This window comes from Plectropomus leopardus, chromosome 18 (assembly GCF_026936395.1).
Source record: "Plectropomus leopardus strain MGB_pleo_1.0 chromosome 18, ASM2693639v1, whole genome shotgun sequence".
Taxonomy (NCBI): domain Eukaryota; kingdom Metazoa; phylum Chordata; class Actinopteri; order Perciformes; family Serranidae; genus Plectropomus; species Plectropomus leopardus.
In genome coordinates this window covers 4,147,077-4,165,292 of record NC_142193.1, presented here as the reverse complement: position 1 = coordinate 4,165,292, position 18,216 = coordinate 4,147,077, and the positions used below count along the sequence as shown (strand labels likewise).

General features: G+C 41.6%; 1 protein-coding gene across 7 annotated transcripts in view; it reads right to left on the bottom strand.

Moving 5' to 3' along the window:
* Positions 1–18,216, bottom strand: part of hoxb3a (homeobox B3a) — a 101,873-nt gene that overhangs the window by 31,553 nt on the left and 52,104 nt on the right. Inside the window, exon 1 of one of the 7 annotated variants that reach the window (XM_088091308.1) lies at positions 6,915–7,080. The exons of the other annotated variants lie outside the window; for them this stretch is intronic. The gene's annotated coding sequence lies outside the window, so the exon portion shown is untranslated. Of the gene's footprint in view, positions 1–6,914; positions 7,081–18,216 lie in introns of those variants that run through there. 7 annotated transcript variants of the gene reach the window in all.

Genomic DNA, 18,216 nt, shown 5'->3' with positions numbered 1-18,216 from the left:
GAGGAAGAGTGAGAAGGAGGTTGAGAGCGGGGAGGATGAGGAGACATTCCGCTGTGATTTGACCTGGGAACTGTTTCCGCCGTGTTTACACATTCGGCAGAACAGAACCTCGCAGCACAGGCCTATCCGATTTGGGCTAATCACGTTTATCCATGTGATACGCGAGAACACTTGGTCAAAAGCCTACATCATTCTAAAGGGAAGCTGTCATCAACGTTCAACTTTCAATATCATGTGAATTATGAATTTCTTATAAATGAATGAGATCGACTGAACCTTTTACGAAACCCGAATAATTTGCTGTTTACAAAAAAAAAAAAAAAAAGTGACCTGAAATACATACAAATGTACCGCAACGGTCCATTATTGTGTTTATGGACCTATTCAGCAGTGAGACCCATGCACATTTTCTGGAGAAGCAATATTGCCACAAAAATACTTTCTATTTTGGACGATATTTATCTGGAATATTGGAACCTTAGCAAGTTGGTTTAATTTTTTTTAAAAATGGCGGAAAAGGCAATGACCAACTTAGCAAGAAATACTTCACAGGTTTCAAGAAATTTAAAAAATGTGACAAGAAATTTTCTTCAAAATTAGGGGGGCGTTCTTGTTTGTTTTAGATTTGTTTGTTTTTTACTTTTCTTTTTTTCTTCTTCAGCTGATTTTCTTGTAACTTTTTTGCTAATTTTTGAGCCATGTTTTTGGTAAGTTGCACATTGCCTTCTCCCCGTGTTTTTGAAAGGAAACAAACCAACTGGCTCTAGTTTCAAAGGATTAAAATAGCCCAAATGCATCTCGTGAGCCTTCTACAGAGATAGCATCATGGCACATTTTGGAGCCCCTGGACACGTTGCTGGGTTGCAGTAGTTTGATGGTGAGGGGTTTTTTGGTCGTTTTTCACGGGCAAAATTTAGACATTAAATTAATCCCAAACAGATGCACTTGGCTTTGCTCTCTCTCTCTCAGCCTCTCCCTCCTCTCTGTGTGTATTTCTGTTATCTGCCCACGCGTATAGACATGCCTTCACTACCCCACATACACACTCACACTCTCACACACAATCAGGGAGACAAAGCGAGGAGGAAGAAAGAGAGAGAGAGAGAGAGAAGTTCAATTACACCGAGGCGTAGTCGTTATTTTTAGTTTGTACCCGCTATGATAAAAGCAGGAGAAGGAGAGGGGGAAAAGGCTCGTGCCTGGAAACATTTCCGGCTCAGCAGCTCGGTGTCTCTTATCGCTCTCGTGCATGCTGCTGCTCTTCGGTCCGGTTGAAAAAGGGGAAAAAAGGCGCAGCTCGCGGGTTCTGGATACGGTTTAAGCTGCTCATTTTTCACGCGCTTTGAATCACTGACCTCGCGCAGCCGATTATAAATTAGCGCGAGGCTTCTTATTGATTTATTTCCGAACGGGTAATCATCTCCGCGAGAGGAAGAGCCCCGGAAGTACCCTGCGCGTGGAGCACGAGACGGGATATCTGCAGCCTCTGAGAGATAAGGCAATTTAGGTTATGGGTTAAACAATACTAATACTTAAATTATTAGAATTTTAATAAAAACAATAACACTTTTTGCATTATTTCTATTAAAATAACTCTTGGTTTTAGGTTCCTAAAATATCCCTATTGTTAGGATTGATTTAAACACACGTGAAGGTGTTTTGTTAACATTATTTTCCCCACACTTAAATCTTTGGCTCGTTAACGTCCAGCGGCTGCAGATTTATGAGGCCGCGCGCTCCTCTGATTTATGTTGGACTGTTTTCGAGGAATCGCTGCTTCATTTTTAAAGCGGACTGCTTTCGTTGCTCCTAATGCTTTTTGCCTTTCTCACTTCAATTAAGCGAGAAATGAAACCGGTTTTTGACTGCAAGCAACTATATTACAAGTAAAACCGTAAAAATTCCGCGGCGTTTTATAGCAGCTGGGGGCAGATTTGAGCAAAACCAGCCTTTTGGATATCGAATACATTTCCAGTACTGCTAAAATGTAGCGTGCTTTTCTTTTTGGGGGAATCAGTTTCGCAATTTAAAGGCCTTTTTCTTCTGCAGCACTCTTGAATGACTGGAATATTCGCAGGGGGGTTACAGAACAGCTCTTATACTGCGCACTTTGAGGGAGCACGCAACGACAAAAATAACAACAAAATAAAAAATAAAATAAAATATTTTAATGTATTTTATATATTATACTTCAACCGTGTCTTCATAATAGACCTACACCTTAACATGGATTTATATACATAAATGTAAGTGCATTTCTGCGCTGTTTAAGTTCACTGCTCACTCTCTTAATGATGCAGCCTAACGCTGGGAAAGTGTTTTGGGTTTTTTGTGTGTGTGTGATTTTATTATATGTTTTCTGTATTTTCTGAAAAGCAAGTTTAAAATTGGGCGACGTTTGAAGCAAAATGTGTTGTTGTTGTTAATAATAATAATAATAACAACAACAGTTTGCCCATAATTGTTTTGAGTGTTACAACGGCGGGTTGGAATAGGTTTAGCTTCATTTTCCATTTTATTATATTGTTATTATTTTTTTTCTAACCTGAGACTTTTCCGGAATGATCCGCCGGCGCATTTTTTTTTCTTCATTTTTTTCCTTTTTTTGCGTGGGAAAAGTACAGAGAAGAAGACAATATGGCTGCCAGTCCCAGCACTGAGTGGGAAGATGCGCCTTGTGTGAAGCCTTGTCCGCTTTATCACGCGTGTCTGTTAGGCGCGTGGGTCTGCACCGACCTGCAATAAAAGGATGTTTTGATCACGGTGAATACAAACAAATATGGACATTTTTGTGTTTATCAGCCCTATTTGTTTAGTGCTTCAGCTCTCACACACAGTAAAGGACCTCAAGACCGTCGAGACACGCTTTAAAACAAGCTTTCCCCTGAGCTGAGCTGTTATTGACCTGTTAACTCAGCAGCAAACGATACATTTGGGATAAAGACTATTTTTACCACTCACTCGCTCAAACAAACACGCCTTATTATTTACATGTTTTATACGCGTAAAACGTTGCATCTTAAAGAAGAGCGCATTTAGATCCATTAAAAAATGTGAGAAAAAGACGAGGCGAGATCGAATAAATAAATAACAACACTCCCCCAACAAAAATGCACCATATATTCTGTACGTATCCCTTACCGCAAGGTTCAAACATTAACAGAACCGCTCCATCTTTAACAAAATGTCATCAAACGACTGACAAAAATGTAATGTTTTAAAGCACACAAAATAAGCTTCCCGTCTTATTATAAACCAGACGTATTTTCAGCTGCTTTCTCTATTCTCCTGATGTCACAAAGAACCGAGAAAGCTGCCATTGTCCTACAGCAGGTTTAAACATTCATTTCAGCCTCAAATGTCGCAACAACCAGATTCAGTGCAGAAACAGCGCAGTAACACATTAGCGCAATTTATTATCTGCGTTTTTCACACTGAGCTACCAACGCACCTTTGTTACGTGTGGATTATGAATAATAGTGCAGCAGCATCGTTTGCAGAATTGTATATAGCCAGGGAGAATGCAGGGAGGCCTCGCAGGAGTTGAATCCCCCCTCCTGCAGCCTGGAGAGCAGCAGCAGCAGCAGCAGCAGCAGCTATAATGGATGTCAGACAGGGAGCGATATCATTTCTCAACACCGTTTCAAATATTTGAACTATTTCAGCTGGGTTTGATGTGGAACTATCTCGCCAGACAAAACACACTTAACCGTGGACACATGCCTTGGATAAGATAAGATAAACCACGCGTTTCTGCTGCTGCGTTTCAAACACTGTGTGAGTCAGGAGCCTTTTAAATGCACCAACCTTTGGTTAATTTTTAACGCCAAGCTCTTAACTTTCGCCTATATGCAGGGTCATGCGCACTATGTCTGAATGGCGTTTGGAAATGTATTTGCACCGCCTCCCTGTCACCCGAATCAGATATGAGGTCGAGATACTCGGCGAAATATTTAAATATATATGAAAAAAGGGAGGAAAGAAATAATGCCACCCCCTTCTTCTCTCTCCCTGTCTCTCCGTCCGCAGAAATGAGGCTAGATATTGTTTTTGACACGGCGGCGGACAGCAGGAATACACATTTTGAAAAACGCTGCCTCTTGCTGCTACTGTCATTATTGTGTGATGGGAAGCCGCGGAGCCGCTCTAATTTGGTTACACTAAGGTTTACACTGGTAGTGATGGCCGAGCAGGGAGACAGAGGAGGAGGAGGAGGAGGAGGATCAGAGAGGAGTTCTTTGAAATGTAATTTTAAAGTGATTCTGGATGCTCATCCATCCATCCATCCACACTGTAAAACGGAACTACTTGTTTTAACTCGAAAGTGCTCGGGTCCCGGCTGCTTTAAAATTTTAAGTCGGATGAATTTAAGAAGAAAAGCTCAGTCATTACAAAAACATCTCAACTTTTTCCTTCCTAACTTAAGAATTTAAGGCAGCCGGGACACTAGCATTTTTGACTAAATAGTCTGGTTTTACAGTGTACCCATCCATCCATCCATGCAGCCATCCATCCATCCATCCTTCCATCCAGCGTTGCATCACTACCTGCGTTAATAACTCTGTAATACACATCAATGATTGATTGTTTATGATTATTATTACTATGCCAAATAACCATTAGAAACGTGAACAAACTGGCTGGAATTATTTCAGAGGCACGGGGGTAAGGGCAATGAGCAACAACAGAGGAAATTACCCCAAAAATTGCAATAAACTTGTAAAAAAAAAAAACCCCAAAAAACAAGAAATTCAGCGTAAAATTAGAAATAGGGAGAGAGAGTAAGGCAAATAAGACTTGGGAAAAGTGGTTAAAATATGAATGTTTTAACATATAGTAGTTAGTAGTAACAGTGTTCTATATTTTTCTTTTTTTTCTCTAGACATTTTTCCCTATAGCTTTTTTTAGAAATCATTTTCTAAGTCTATAAATTTCTTACAATTTGTGGATAATTTCTTTCCAAGTTGCATATTCCCCTTTTGCTCAAGTTAAATCCTTGCCTGAAAGTAGCACAAGAAAAGTTGCAGGTTTCAACTGGTTACAATACTATAGCAAGCTACTGTTGTGTGCATGTAATAAAATGATGTATTATTTATTATTCTAGACTGTCCACTGTACTTATTGCATAGATTAGCAGCTGGCTTCACACCAAAACAACACCACACAAGCGTCATCTACTATACTGAGTTATGAGGTTAGCCGATGAAAATTACGTTACACCCCCCTCACTCACCCCCTCTACCACGCGCTCCTAGCAATGGGAAGGGCTAAGAATGGTGCCAATTCACAATGTCTCATTGAGCATTTGATTTTCCACAGCCATAGGTAGAAAAGCAACAGAATCTGATATGAAATATGTGTGAATATGGAGCATATATGAATAAAAACCGGGGTGGGGGTGGGGGGTCATCTGGTCCTGCATCTTATTTTCTTTGCCACGTTTAAAGAGGAGACTGATTCACGGTGAAGGGTTTGAGCAAAGGCAGAGACACTGAGTGCTGACATGAATAATGGCGCCCAGCTCCATTCCAGCAGGCATCCAAAGAAAACATACTGAGGAAAAAAATGCATAGAGAGAGAAGTTCTAAAAAATGAACTCAGAGCCACAGTATGGTCTGGACACCTCAAAGACACCTCTGGGCTCCTCTAAATACAATTACTGGCCGCACATGTGATATCTGCGCTGCGCTAGAACAATATGAAGGTGGTTCTGGAGACATAAATAAAGACCATATAAATTCCACCGCTTGGTTCTCCCTGGATAGCCTCTGAACTCGTTTGAATGATTGCGTTTCACTTTATAGCAGGGCCTAATTGCGCCTGAGAAGCCATGAACTCGAACCGGCGTCATTTCAGCTTCCTGGCTGAGCTACTTCTCACACCTCTTGGCTAGACAGATGAGATTTTCCTGGCCGGTGGCTCCCTTTTTATGAGATTTCATGGCGGCCGAGGCGTGCCCGGTGTGCCAAATTTATACAAATCTCCCGTTAATTGGTCGCCGCAGTAATTCAAGACCCGGAGCTATACAGCAAGACCCGTGGCGTGGGGGGAAAGAGCGGAAGGTTGTGTGTGTGTGTGTGTGTGTGTGTGTGTGTGTGTGTGTGTGTGTGTGTGTGTGTGTGTGTGTGTGTGTGTGTGAGAGCATGAAGGGAAAGAGAGCCGGAACAGAAAAGAAGGAGGAGAACCGAAAGCGCGTGGTGACCATGGCTGAGATCTCTTCCTCCTTCTTCTTTCTTCCTCGTTCCGGTGTATCATCGGTCCATCGACCGTCATTTTTCCCCCCGCCGTCTTCCCCACAGCGGAGGAAAAAACATGATTTATCGCGGGCAGCACCATAAACAACAGCACTCCCTCACAAACACACAATGGCAGCCCCGGCCGCACGCTGACACCCTGCCTCACTATAAATCAAGAGAAGTAGCTGGGCTGGGAAAAAAGAGGAGAGGGAGAGGGGAGAGAGAGAGAGAGAGGGAGAGAGAGGGATGGACAGAGGCAGATAGAGAGAGATGTAGAGGCAGACAGGAGGTGATGGGAGAAAGATGGAGAAGAATATCCAAGTGCTTCTTAAAATATAAACAGCCATCGGCTCACATTGCATCGCTCGCTCTCTCTCTCCTCCTTCTCTCTCTCTCTCTCTCTCCGGTTTTGCAGGCTGCCTTGCTGCACCGCTATAAACAATGGCTGATGATGATGGGTGGGGGGTGATGTGTAAACAACACGACAGCAACATGCACGATGAGAAAACACGGCGAAAGATGGGTATTTTTTCGGGGAGTGTATATTTACCACGCTGTTAAAATAGCCCTATGATTCAGTGAGAGGTGGCGCGGTGCGAAGGCGGCGCAGCGGCGTTAGAAGATGAGGAAGAAGAGTGGTTTCCCCCCATGCAGTCCCCTTCCTTCCGCAATACTCACGGTGTCCACAACGACCCGCAAGACGCACGCCCGTCCAAATTTGTTTTATTGCAGCCTCCTTCTCTCTTTTCTCTTCCTCTCTCTCTCTCTCGGTTGGCGTTTCTCAGTGTCTCCTCTTCTCCCCCCTCTCTCTCTCTCTCTCTCTCCCCTCTTTTCCCTCTCTCTCTCTCCGCTGCTATAGGGGGGGCTTGTATTTTTTTTTTTGAAAGGACAGTTGAATATTCGACGTCAGACACACACACACTGGAGCATGTCTCACCGTTATATTCCTGACGAATACATATCTATTCTGCAACCTCTGCATTAATTATTTAATGAATCACGTGACGTGTTGGGGGTGTGGGTGTGGGTGAGGGGGGGCGATTGGGGGGTATCCGCGCGCCTCTCAGTTCGTGGGACCCATCCGGACCAGTGATTGCATGCATGCACTTTGAGTTCAAAATAAAACATGAAAAGAGCACTTCTGCTCACCTTTCAGCCCTTTTCCAGTGGGAGGCAGTGAGTGTGTGTTAATGTGTGTGTTTGAAGGTAAAGCAGGGTTAGGCCTGTGACAGACGCACGGAGAGACCGATAAAAGATGATTGTCACCGACTATGTTCGTTTTTAAAAAATGACTGCACGCCTCAGACTCTTTCTTCGTTATTCCTCACTGTCATCTCTTTCTCGCTGCGCCGTTAGTCGGCAGAACGAGGGGAATTCCTTATAGTCCTGTCTGATATTTCAATGGATCTGTTTCCGGCAACTGGAAATATTCCATGAACATATTTTATCTGCTTCACAGCAGACTTAACTTCTCCTGTTTGGTGTCATGTTTGCGCACCCCGGAGCTTAATATTGAACAGCAATGGAAACAAATCATTCCCAACTGTTTGTTTAATAATTACAAATTCATGTTGCGCATCGAAATGTGAGCGCGAGGCGGCTGGAAATCCAAGAAATAAATCTCAAAATAAACACACGAGGTTTTCCTCCACCCCTGTGTGATAGCATGGATTTAAATTAAATGTTTTATTGTGAACGAAACTGTCCAATCCCTTTTTTCATGCCATTAACAAGTTTTCCTGGTGGGGTGGCTACCGCGCGCGCTGTGATCCATTTAGAAGGTATTTAGAGGGGAGAGTAACGGACAGGTAGCACGCGGAGAGAGCAGAAAAAGAGAGGGAGACAAAGGGAAAGAATGAGAGAGAGTGAGGGACAGACAGAGAGATGAAGAAACAACAAGGAGACAAACCCCCCCGTCGCGAGGCCGTGTGGGCCAGCAACAATAGAACGTTTCGGCGCTCTGTCTCCCGGTTCCAGAGCTCGAGCTGCCTCTAGCAGAACAAAAGAGCTGGAGACTCTTATATAAAAAAGTGTTGAGGCCGGGAGGCTAACGGGGCTAACCTCGCTGCTGAGGAGAAACACTTCAAGGTCAAACAATGGGCCGCGGCAGCCTCAAGACACGCTGCGTCTCCTCACTGGGACTCTCCAACCCCCCCGCCTCTCCATCCTGCAGGTAGCTGCGCGCTAAAAACACAAACGCAGTCCATTACAACTTAGTTATTTTATTCACTGTGAGGCCAGAGAAGATGTGCCAAATAAAACGCGTAATATCAATTAGCCAGAAGTACTTGTGACAACAAAAACAATTGGCCACTTTCTAAAAATATAATCTACAACATGACAAAGGCATAAAAATAATTAGCAGAAAGGAAATAAATGCACTTCTAAGCTTATTACCAGTGAAACAGTCGGGTGGTAATTTATTTATTACTTGATGCAGTAAAAACGCATAGGCTGACTCCTTTAAAGTCCTCGCGCCGCGGCGGTTCCCTGAGATTTTTACCCACAACAAGATTGAAATCAAACATTTGCGGTGGTGATGATGGCGTCTGTAATGACGGCCATAAATTATAGCAATCACAGTGTGAAACAACAGCTAAGATAAGTAGCAGCAGAGACCTGGGCCGGCCTGACAACAGCAATACGAATCAGCTCTGTAAACTTGGCACCGCCGCACGCAAAGCTATTACGCACACACACAAAAAAACATTTCAATAGCCTAAACATCCGAATTATGATGGGTGGAGAGACAACAGGGAGGAGATTCTATGAACTATTGTGCTTTAACGGTGTAGCTAAACCATAACAATCATTCTGTAAGGGGTGGTGGAGGTTGCGCCATAAACACAAAGAAATGTCTTTGTGGGATGATGTACATGCACTTTTTTTATATATATATTTCTAAATTTAAAAATAGCGAATTTAATATTTAAAAAAACCGACATTTTCTTAAAGGTATCCGTAACCTATTATTTCTTTTTAATTTACAGAAAATTTAAAGAAAAAAGGCACAAACCGCGACTTACGGGTTATAAAATTATTTTACATGGGCTAGTTTGACCCAGAATAATTCTAATAGGCAATGTGAAGTGATGTTGGAGGTCTTTGGGATCTTTGGGGGTCTCTTGGTACGTGATGGATTAAGACAGGTAGATTCTTCCTCCTCGTTAATGATTAACTAGGCTTTGAATAAAAGGAGAGAAACTGAAAATGTGTCTTTGTTAAGATGGAGAATGGCCGTAAAATTAAAGTGTCAAAGACGTGAGTCGACGTGGCTGCATGTAACACCACAAGAGTCGAGAGCATTTTAAAAGTATTATTATTATTATTATTATTATTATTATTATTATTATTATTATTATTATTATTATTGTTATTATTATTATTATTATTACTGGGGCAGATGTGATCCGAGAGTGAGCAAGAGAGACAGAGACAGTGCGTAAGAGAGAGTAAGATTGATTTACCGAGCCCCGACATCTCGCCTTTTACTGCGGCTCGTAAATCTGTCTCGAAACGGCAGCAGCACGCGCACAACCGTTTTTTGAAATATATTCTCCTGCGCGAGACGTGAGGTCTCCCCTCCGTTATGGGATTGCACCAGAGACATCCCCAGCCGCTCTCACGAGCCGTGTGGCTTGATGGGTAAAACTCCATAAGCTTTATTATTACTCTGTTTTTATAAAATATGTTTATAGATGATGATAAAAACATTAAAAACAATTACCATTAGCATTAACCAAATATTTCAAATGCATCTGTAAGCGCTCATTGGTGTTTTTCTTTATTATTTATAGTGAAACATGATCATAAAATTGATATTGGAAACCATATGTGAAAGCCGCCTGTCTGTATTTTGAATACAAAATATTGCATTTTAATAGGCAGCTGTGGCCGTTTTGTTGTCAGACATGACAGGATCAATGACTTTTGAACATGCTCACTGTCTTACCATTGTTAACGCCATAAAGCCAGCAGAGAGCCTGCTGAGTTACAGTACAGATCAATTATATGTTTCATATCACACTTCTTATGTTGCTCTTTGTATTGAGGCATTTTCTGTGCCAGTTTAAAACCAACAGTTAAACAATATGAACATTCAAACACAGCACGTCTAGATTAGCAGTGATAAAAATGCAGAGTTAATTTGGCATGTGCACTTTAATAAAGCAGTAGAGGCTACATCTCTCATTATTTAGCATGTACATAGATTTTACATATAAAGAACGATGAATATATGACCGGATGTGCATAACACATCAGCAGCAATGCTGCACACTAACTATGCATGTAGCCTTTCCTCCTAATGTGGGTTTTAATGCTTAGCATCAGTTGAAATGATCACGGGGACATACAAAACAACATTGCAACCCAATTTTTTTATTTTATTTTGGATTTATTTTATTTTATTTTATTTGCTTTTCTTCCACACATTCACAATAAACTTGGACAAATGTGAGAGGATGAATGTGCCTGCAACGCGGTTCCACATTTGCTGTCCGGGATGTTACTTTATATAACATATAAATATATATCTATAATAATATAACAGCAGTCAGCGCGTCTTTGTCATTAAGATATTGATAAGTAAAAGGTAAAGGGCGTTGTTTAATACTTAAGTATCAATAGTACGGCCTTAATGCTCCGCCATTAGTCACACAGACCACAGACGCCTATTTATCATTCACATCTAAGGGATATGAGCGCTGCTGTAACGCACAATGGTAAAGTCATCACACTGGAGGCTGGCCTGTTTCCATTCACTGGATGCAGCATCACTGATACTAACCCTGCCAAACTGCCACATCACTTTACAATAAAGGAAACTATATAACAAGCTCACACTATGACGTGAATTCTTCATCAGTAATAATGTCTTTATGATTTAATCAGGTATAGGACCTGATAGTGCTTCAACCCTCTGAAACCTATGAGTAAATTGGCGTTTTCCCCCATAAAACATGAAAAAAATAAGGCGATGAGCAACTGAAGAAGGAATTACCTCTAAATTAGCAAGAAACTAAAAAAAAACAAACCTGAAAATAGCCACAAAAAATAAATAAATAAAAATAACAATAATAATACATTTTGAGGACATTTGTCTTTAGCTTTATATATATATATATAAATCTACAAATATATTGCAATTTACGTGACATTTCTTGCCAAGTTGCTCATTGCCTTTCACCCCCATGAAACCCAGTTAACTCAGGGTGAAAAGGTTGAAATGCATGTGAGACGTGTCTGAACGCAGCACAGGAAAAGTTATATTAGTCCAGGTTTCAAAGGGTTAATATCCAAACAATTGTGTTGCCAAGTTGTGACCAAACAACAGATATGTTGAGAAAAAAACACAAAAACAAAACAAAACAAACAAAAAAAAGACGAAAAAATAACGAAAAGGGGGGAAAGATAATAGTAACTGTTTCAATAGTTAAAGTTGCAGTTACAGCAGTTAGAGGGTCATTCATGCTTCCTATTGAAGTATAATCAGTGCTATACACCAAGAGATTTACAGTCTCTGTTTTCCAAATTACTCTTTGCTTGAGGATGCTGATTTGATCTTATTCATTCTCGTTAGTAATTGTTTAATCATTTGTAATACCTATTGACTAACACTCCAGAACACAGCCACAGCACTGTGCTCCAGCAGCCTGGCCTATAAAAAGAAATTGTGTATGCGCGTGTTGCAACTTGGCAACCATTATTTGGCTCTCTCTTTTTAATACTTAATACATGTCTACTTTTAAATTGCTCGCACGCTCTCTCTCGCTCTCGCACACACTCATACACACAGAGCCAGTGCAGTAGTAAAAGCCTGGCAGCCATATATCTCTCGTGACGACCTCCTCCTGCAGCCCGCGCGCCTGCACCGTGACCTCCCTTCTCCTCGCGCTCTCCAGAATAATAAATTTCTCGGGCAACGCGGCTGCAACGAGCGCGAGACAGAGAGGGGGAAAAACGCGCGGGCGATTTGTCTGGCAATTAGTAAACCACCGCGAGACTCCCCAGGTCAGAGAGTTGGTGTTTGGGTTGAATGTTTGTGTGTGCCAGCCTGTGATGACTATTGAGCCATGTGAGAACGTGCACGCGCAAACACACATACTGGAGAGATTTGCGCGTCACACTGGGCGTAAAAGTGTTGTGAACCCTGAAAGCCTGCAGCTTCCTGTGCAAAGCTGCTGTTGAAACATCAGCTCCATCAGCTGGTCCAGAGCCTTCAAACATCTCAATGACAGCACAGTGTAAGGCAGGAAACTGCAGGTCACATCTGCACGCATGACTCCGTGTTGCTTCACGGTAATTTAACTGCTAATCCTACTGAGATTACATTTTAGATGGAGAGAAGCTTCAGGACAAGTGACAGAGCTGCAGGTATCAACATATGGGGCAGGATCAGACTTAAAGAATAAAAAAAAAGAGTCTACTTTCACTAAATGAGAGCTCAGCGGGCATTTCTGCAGCAGCAGAGCAGCAGGACTTTTAATTTAACAAGTGTGTGTTTTTAATGAACCTGTGTGAGCTCTGGGCAGAAATTAGATTCACTCCATTCATGCTTTTATGATGAGAAACTTCACAAACTAATCCAACAATGAGCAGTTACAGCAATAATGTCGCTAGGGTTAAAATTTCTGTTCCCTGGGCACATAAATGCTACTAATTTATCATATTATGTCCACTGAATCCAAGATTTCTCATCAAAGAGCATTATAAAGTCTCCAAAATATGTTTTCTTCTCTGTAAAATGTGACATGGTCATCTTGCGTAAAATAACATATGAAACCAATTGCCTTGAAAAGGGGAAAAATATCACTTTTCATCCTGATTCATGTATACTTTATATAAAATTGTTAAATTCACTTAAAATGTAGCTGTATTTACTATTTTGTGAATCTTTATAAGTGTTAGCATCTTCAGTAGACCACGTTAGACCAACTTAACTTGATCATCTTAAAGAGTCAGGTGATCTGCAAGTTACCTTTTGTTTGTATGTTAATAAAAATACAAATATGATAAGTATGCAACAGGCAGAATACAGTAAACTTGATTTACCGAAGTTGCTAAACTTAGACAGATTGCTTAATTAAACATGTTGGAAAACATCACAAAAATAAGTAAATATAACAAACTTTTAAGTAGAGGTAACAATAGGATATGCAGTCAAATAAATTAAGATGAATAGTCATATTTACTTATATTTTTCAAGGGAATTGGTTACATTTTTAAAAGTAAAATCAACTTGTCCAATTGTAATGTACTTTTATTTTGAAGCCTGCACCATCTTCCTCTCTGATGCATTGCAGCCTATAACAAAGCCTGGCAGCCAGGAGGTTTTACTGCAGTTAACAGATATGTGTAAGGAGTCCTCACACCTCAATGACAAAATAGGTCATCTACCCCCCAGACCTTCACACCATCCACACTGTCACATTATTTCCAGCTTTACCACCAAACAGGCTATCTGAACAAAAGAGCCATGCCTGTGTTATGTCCCCATGTTTGTCTGTATGTTTAAGCTATGTTGTCCCTCTTATATCTGTTGTTGTTTTTGTGAAAACACACCCAGAAACCATCTCATGTCACATCTAACCAACAACCAGAAAAACATAAATAAATGCAATGCCAAGAGATGCATGTCCAACTCATCAAGAATCCAAACTTAATTGTTTGGTTCCCATGCTCAATCATCTATAATGCAGTTATTCAGCCTACTGTTGGAGCCAGCTATCACACGTGCAGTTTTTCAGCAGTAGAAGAAGAATCGTGTCAGTGGTATTTTAAATTGCTGAGAACCAAAAGGTGGCACCAAATGGCTGGGGGGATTACTTAATAATTGAATTTCTTGTCAATTAATTGCCTGCAAGGGTTTAGGTTTTGTTGCATCATTGTGGTGGGGGGCACATATGAAACGGGGGCTCTCCACCAGTAATTCTTGAGTGTCGGACACCAAATTTACTGAATTCTTGTTATTTTTCATGCACCACTTAGTGCCTTTGCTGCATCAATTTAAGGTGCAAATGCCTGCTACTACCTTTATAATTATGATATTTCTTACTTTTTTTTAAACGTAATACTTTTAATATAATTATCAAACACTGATGCAATTATTGTAATGTATTTTAGCTTATATCAAATAAAACAGATACATACATGCATCCATCCATCAATCCATTTTCATTCATTTATGCACATAACATAGGATACCAAACTTTTTATATTTTGGATTAAATACTGGATCACAGAGGTGCTGTGATCATCTCTTCTGCTGTCTGTAAATAATGGTATTGAAGCACTCTCTTATTTACTGTGACAGTACTTCTCAAGAATGTCATAGAAATGACCAACATGTAATCAAAAAAAAAAACATCGAGCTGAGACTGATGCAGGGTTGTTGGTGTGTGTGGGTTTTGTTTTTGTTTTTTAAAAACCATACAGTATTTACATACATATATGCAAAGTTTAAATGCAAATCTACATGTGGACCCTTCTTGGTAAAATTGTTACACTACATATCCGATGCACCTCATCCTTCTGCCTTGTAGGTGAGCTCATCTTCCAGCAGCTTACACACAAGTCAAAGTGTGAGCAGCAAGTGGAGCTCTCTCAAGATACAAGAACTGCTGCAGTATGTTGTTAACTATAGGGACTGTACTTTCAGAGGATGGTCAGGTAAACATATTGTCACAGGTGTGATCCCGACAACAGCCAGGAGTCCCACTGAAGAGACCGAAAAGCAACAACAAACCACAGTATACCAGGTGAAAGACGCACTTTGTTGAATATTAATACATATTGATACATACACTCCCCGACATCAGGAGAACTCTGTTGTGAAGTATGCGGCCAACACTGCCATCATTGGTCGTATTACAAACAACAATGAGAGTTCATATCAGGAGGAAATCAACAATCTTGCAGAGTGGTGCACAGAGAACAGCCTACTGCTCAACATCAGTAAAACCAAGGAGTTGATTGTTGATTTTAGAAAGGAGGCAAAGACACACACCCCTGTCTACATCAATGGAGCTGAGGTGGAGCAGGTGATCAGCTATAGGTTCCTTGGAATCACTATCACCGAGAACCTGTCTTGGTCATCACACATCACCGCCCAGGTTAAAAAAGCACAGAAAAGGCTCTACTTCCTACGGAAACGTAGGAAGGCTGAATTCCAGAGTAAGATCCTGGTTAACTTCTACAGAGGAGCAATAGAATGCTGACTAGAAACATCACAAACTGGCATGGTTAGTGCACGGCCCAGGACAGGAAGGCTCTACAGCGGGTGATTAAAACTGCCCAGAACGTCACTGGTTCCCATCTACAGAGCATCAGTGACCTTGGTGAAGTGAGGTGTCTGCACAGAGCCCAAAGGATACTGAAAGACAGCAGCCAGTCCAGCCAGAGTCTGTTCATCCTGCTGCCATCTGGAAAAAGATACAGAAGTATCTGCTGCAGAACCACCAGACTATGGAGCAGCTTTTCTAACCAGGCTGTGAGACTCCTCAACTCCTCCTTCGATGCCAAAAAGATGTAGCAGGATTTAAGATCAACTTTAATTTCATTTCTTCTTAAACCACATTTAAGAAAAATTACAATAAATCTACCTTGTACCTTGTATTATACATAGATTTTCCCATTATCCAGTCTGCAATCTTTGGATGCTGACTGAAATCAAAACACAGCTGTATGCACAGAGTTTTCTGCACAAAAGGTGAGTGTAAACATGCACTCTTCTGCGGGTCTTGCAAGGTGCTGGAGATTGTATAGGTCAGTGGTGTCCAAACCGTGCTGAATGGGGGCCAGATTAGATATTGTGAAAATACCCGGGGGGCAGCTTCTTCTTAAGGGTTATTTTTAAAAAAAATGCGTGCAATTGACATAAACGCAACTGTTTGTCTACAAGTGAAAAGTATTCAGCTACTTCTGAAAGATTCAGCCCTCCCTGTCAACCTAATGCTTCTTTGCTGTGGCTACATCTGCTACCTTTTCTTAACTGTTTGTTTGCTTATTTACCATCTGTTTATGAAAACAGATTTGTTCGCCTATGGTGCATATCTACAAACCATTGTCCTGCCATGGTGAGTTAAATGAAAATAAATGCACAGTTATCTTGCTCAATCAGCCAATATTGTGTTAATCATACAGTATATTTTGAAAGACAAGCTGAGGTCCATTTGAAATCTGCCTGAGGGCCACAATTAGCCCCTGGGTGGGACTTTAGACATGACTGACATAGGTACAGTAATACTATTATATGTTGCGGATATATTTTGTATATTTTGCACATCAAACTGACCAATAGCATACCCCCCCATATGCCATTGTCCCTTTGATTAATTCCCAACACACACACACACACACACACACACACACAGCAGCTCCTCCCAGCTGCAGGTCAGATTACCAGGCTGGAAAATGACCAGCAGCCACCAGCTCAATGCTGGTAAATAGCAGCGGCTGCAGCTCACTGACTTGCTCACATTCAGTTTTACACAAAATCTATCAGCATTCTGTTCATTGGCTACTATGCATCGGCGTGTCCAAACGAGTTCTGTGTCCTGATTTTTACTAAACACGGTGTAAAACTCTCTTTTGATTACAGCACACAAACATGGCTGGAACAAGTCTGGAACAAGCTCAGCAGCTTTTCAGCAAAGCAATCAGGAGGGGCAGCCTCTGTTTACACTAAGGTCCCAGTCTGTCCAAATACTGTCCAGCATCAGGCTGCACATTCTCTCTGTCTCAGGCTGTGGAGCAAGCATGGCTGACCCTTTCATAGCAAATCATACAGTTAGAATGTCTCACAGCAGCTTGCATTAGAGTTTGGGGCTTTAGACTGAGACAGAACAGCACACATGAGAAGCACAGATTAACCAACACTTGAGACTAGGGATAAAAGATATTGGATTTTTTGGAAATCCGATATGCCGATATATAACAACTCATTTGGCTGATAACCGATAACAATATTGATATATCAACTTTGTTTCTCCACCTAATTTTAGTTATCATCATTACTTTTCTGCAGCAGAATTAACATCACATTATGCATACTCTTATCATGATGGCCCACCAGATGATAGAGACATAAAATGCTTTTCAGAGTATGTAACGTTCATTCATTGTGCAAAATAAGAAAAATACTAACTTAGGGTTGATGTATTGTTTCGTTTGTTTGTTTGTTTGTTTAGTTCACTTGATCAAAAAATAAATGAGTACATAAAAATATCCGGTTTGTGATATCAGCAGACAGCAGCATGTTGGCCATTCCACTACTCCTATTAAAGCCAATATCGAAACACACTACGTGCCGATATTATTGTGCATCCCCACATGCAAAATTTACAAAGAAGCGTCCTTTTCAAAACTGTATGTTAAAAGATATCCCAAATGCTCATATGTTTGTGCATTTCAGCCAGTGTCATCTGCATGACCCCATTTCAGTAGTGGCCTGTCGCTGACCCCTGCCCAGGTGGTTCATTTACTTGTCTGTCCGTCTGGGTGTGGGAGCGGAGATATGGCCGCCGTGCCCCCGGGTTACAGTGCCCTGAACTCGGCCTGTTATGACTAAGTGGCCTGGGGGGCTCCAGAGGTCTGGGAATGTCCGAGGGAGCGGAGGGACCAGCAGTCTGGCGAGGTCAAGGGGGACCTGGTGGAGTGGTGGGTGGGTAGCTGTGGTGGTGTGTGTGTGCGGAGGGGGGGGTAACCACGGGTCAGCCCCTGGCTTCAGAGCCACTGGACCTCATCGGTCAGCAAAACGTGTCCCCTGGTTGAACTCTCTGTGGCCACAGCTTGGCCATTCCGTTGCCCTGCATGACCATCGATTTTTATCCTACTCCACCTCCCCCTCCTTCTCTCTCTGCCTTTGCTTCCGCTTATATTTCTCTCATTTGTTTCTCTTACTTCTCCACGCATCGCCTCATGCCATGGCCAGCATCCCCACGAGAGCCCCCCTCCACCAGCCCTTTTTATTTTTAATCCC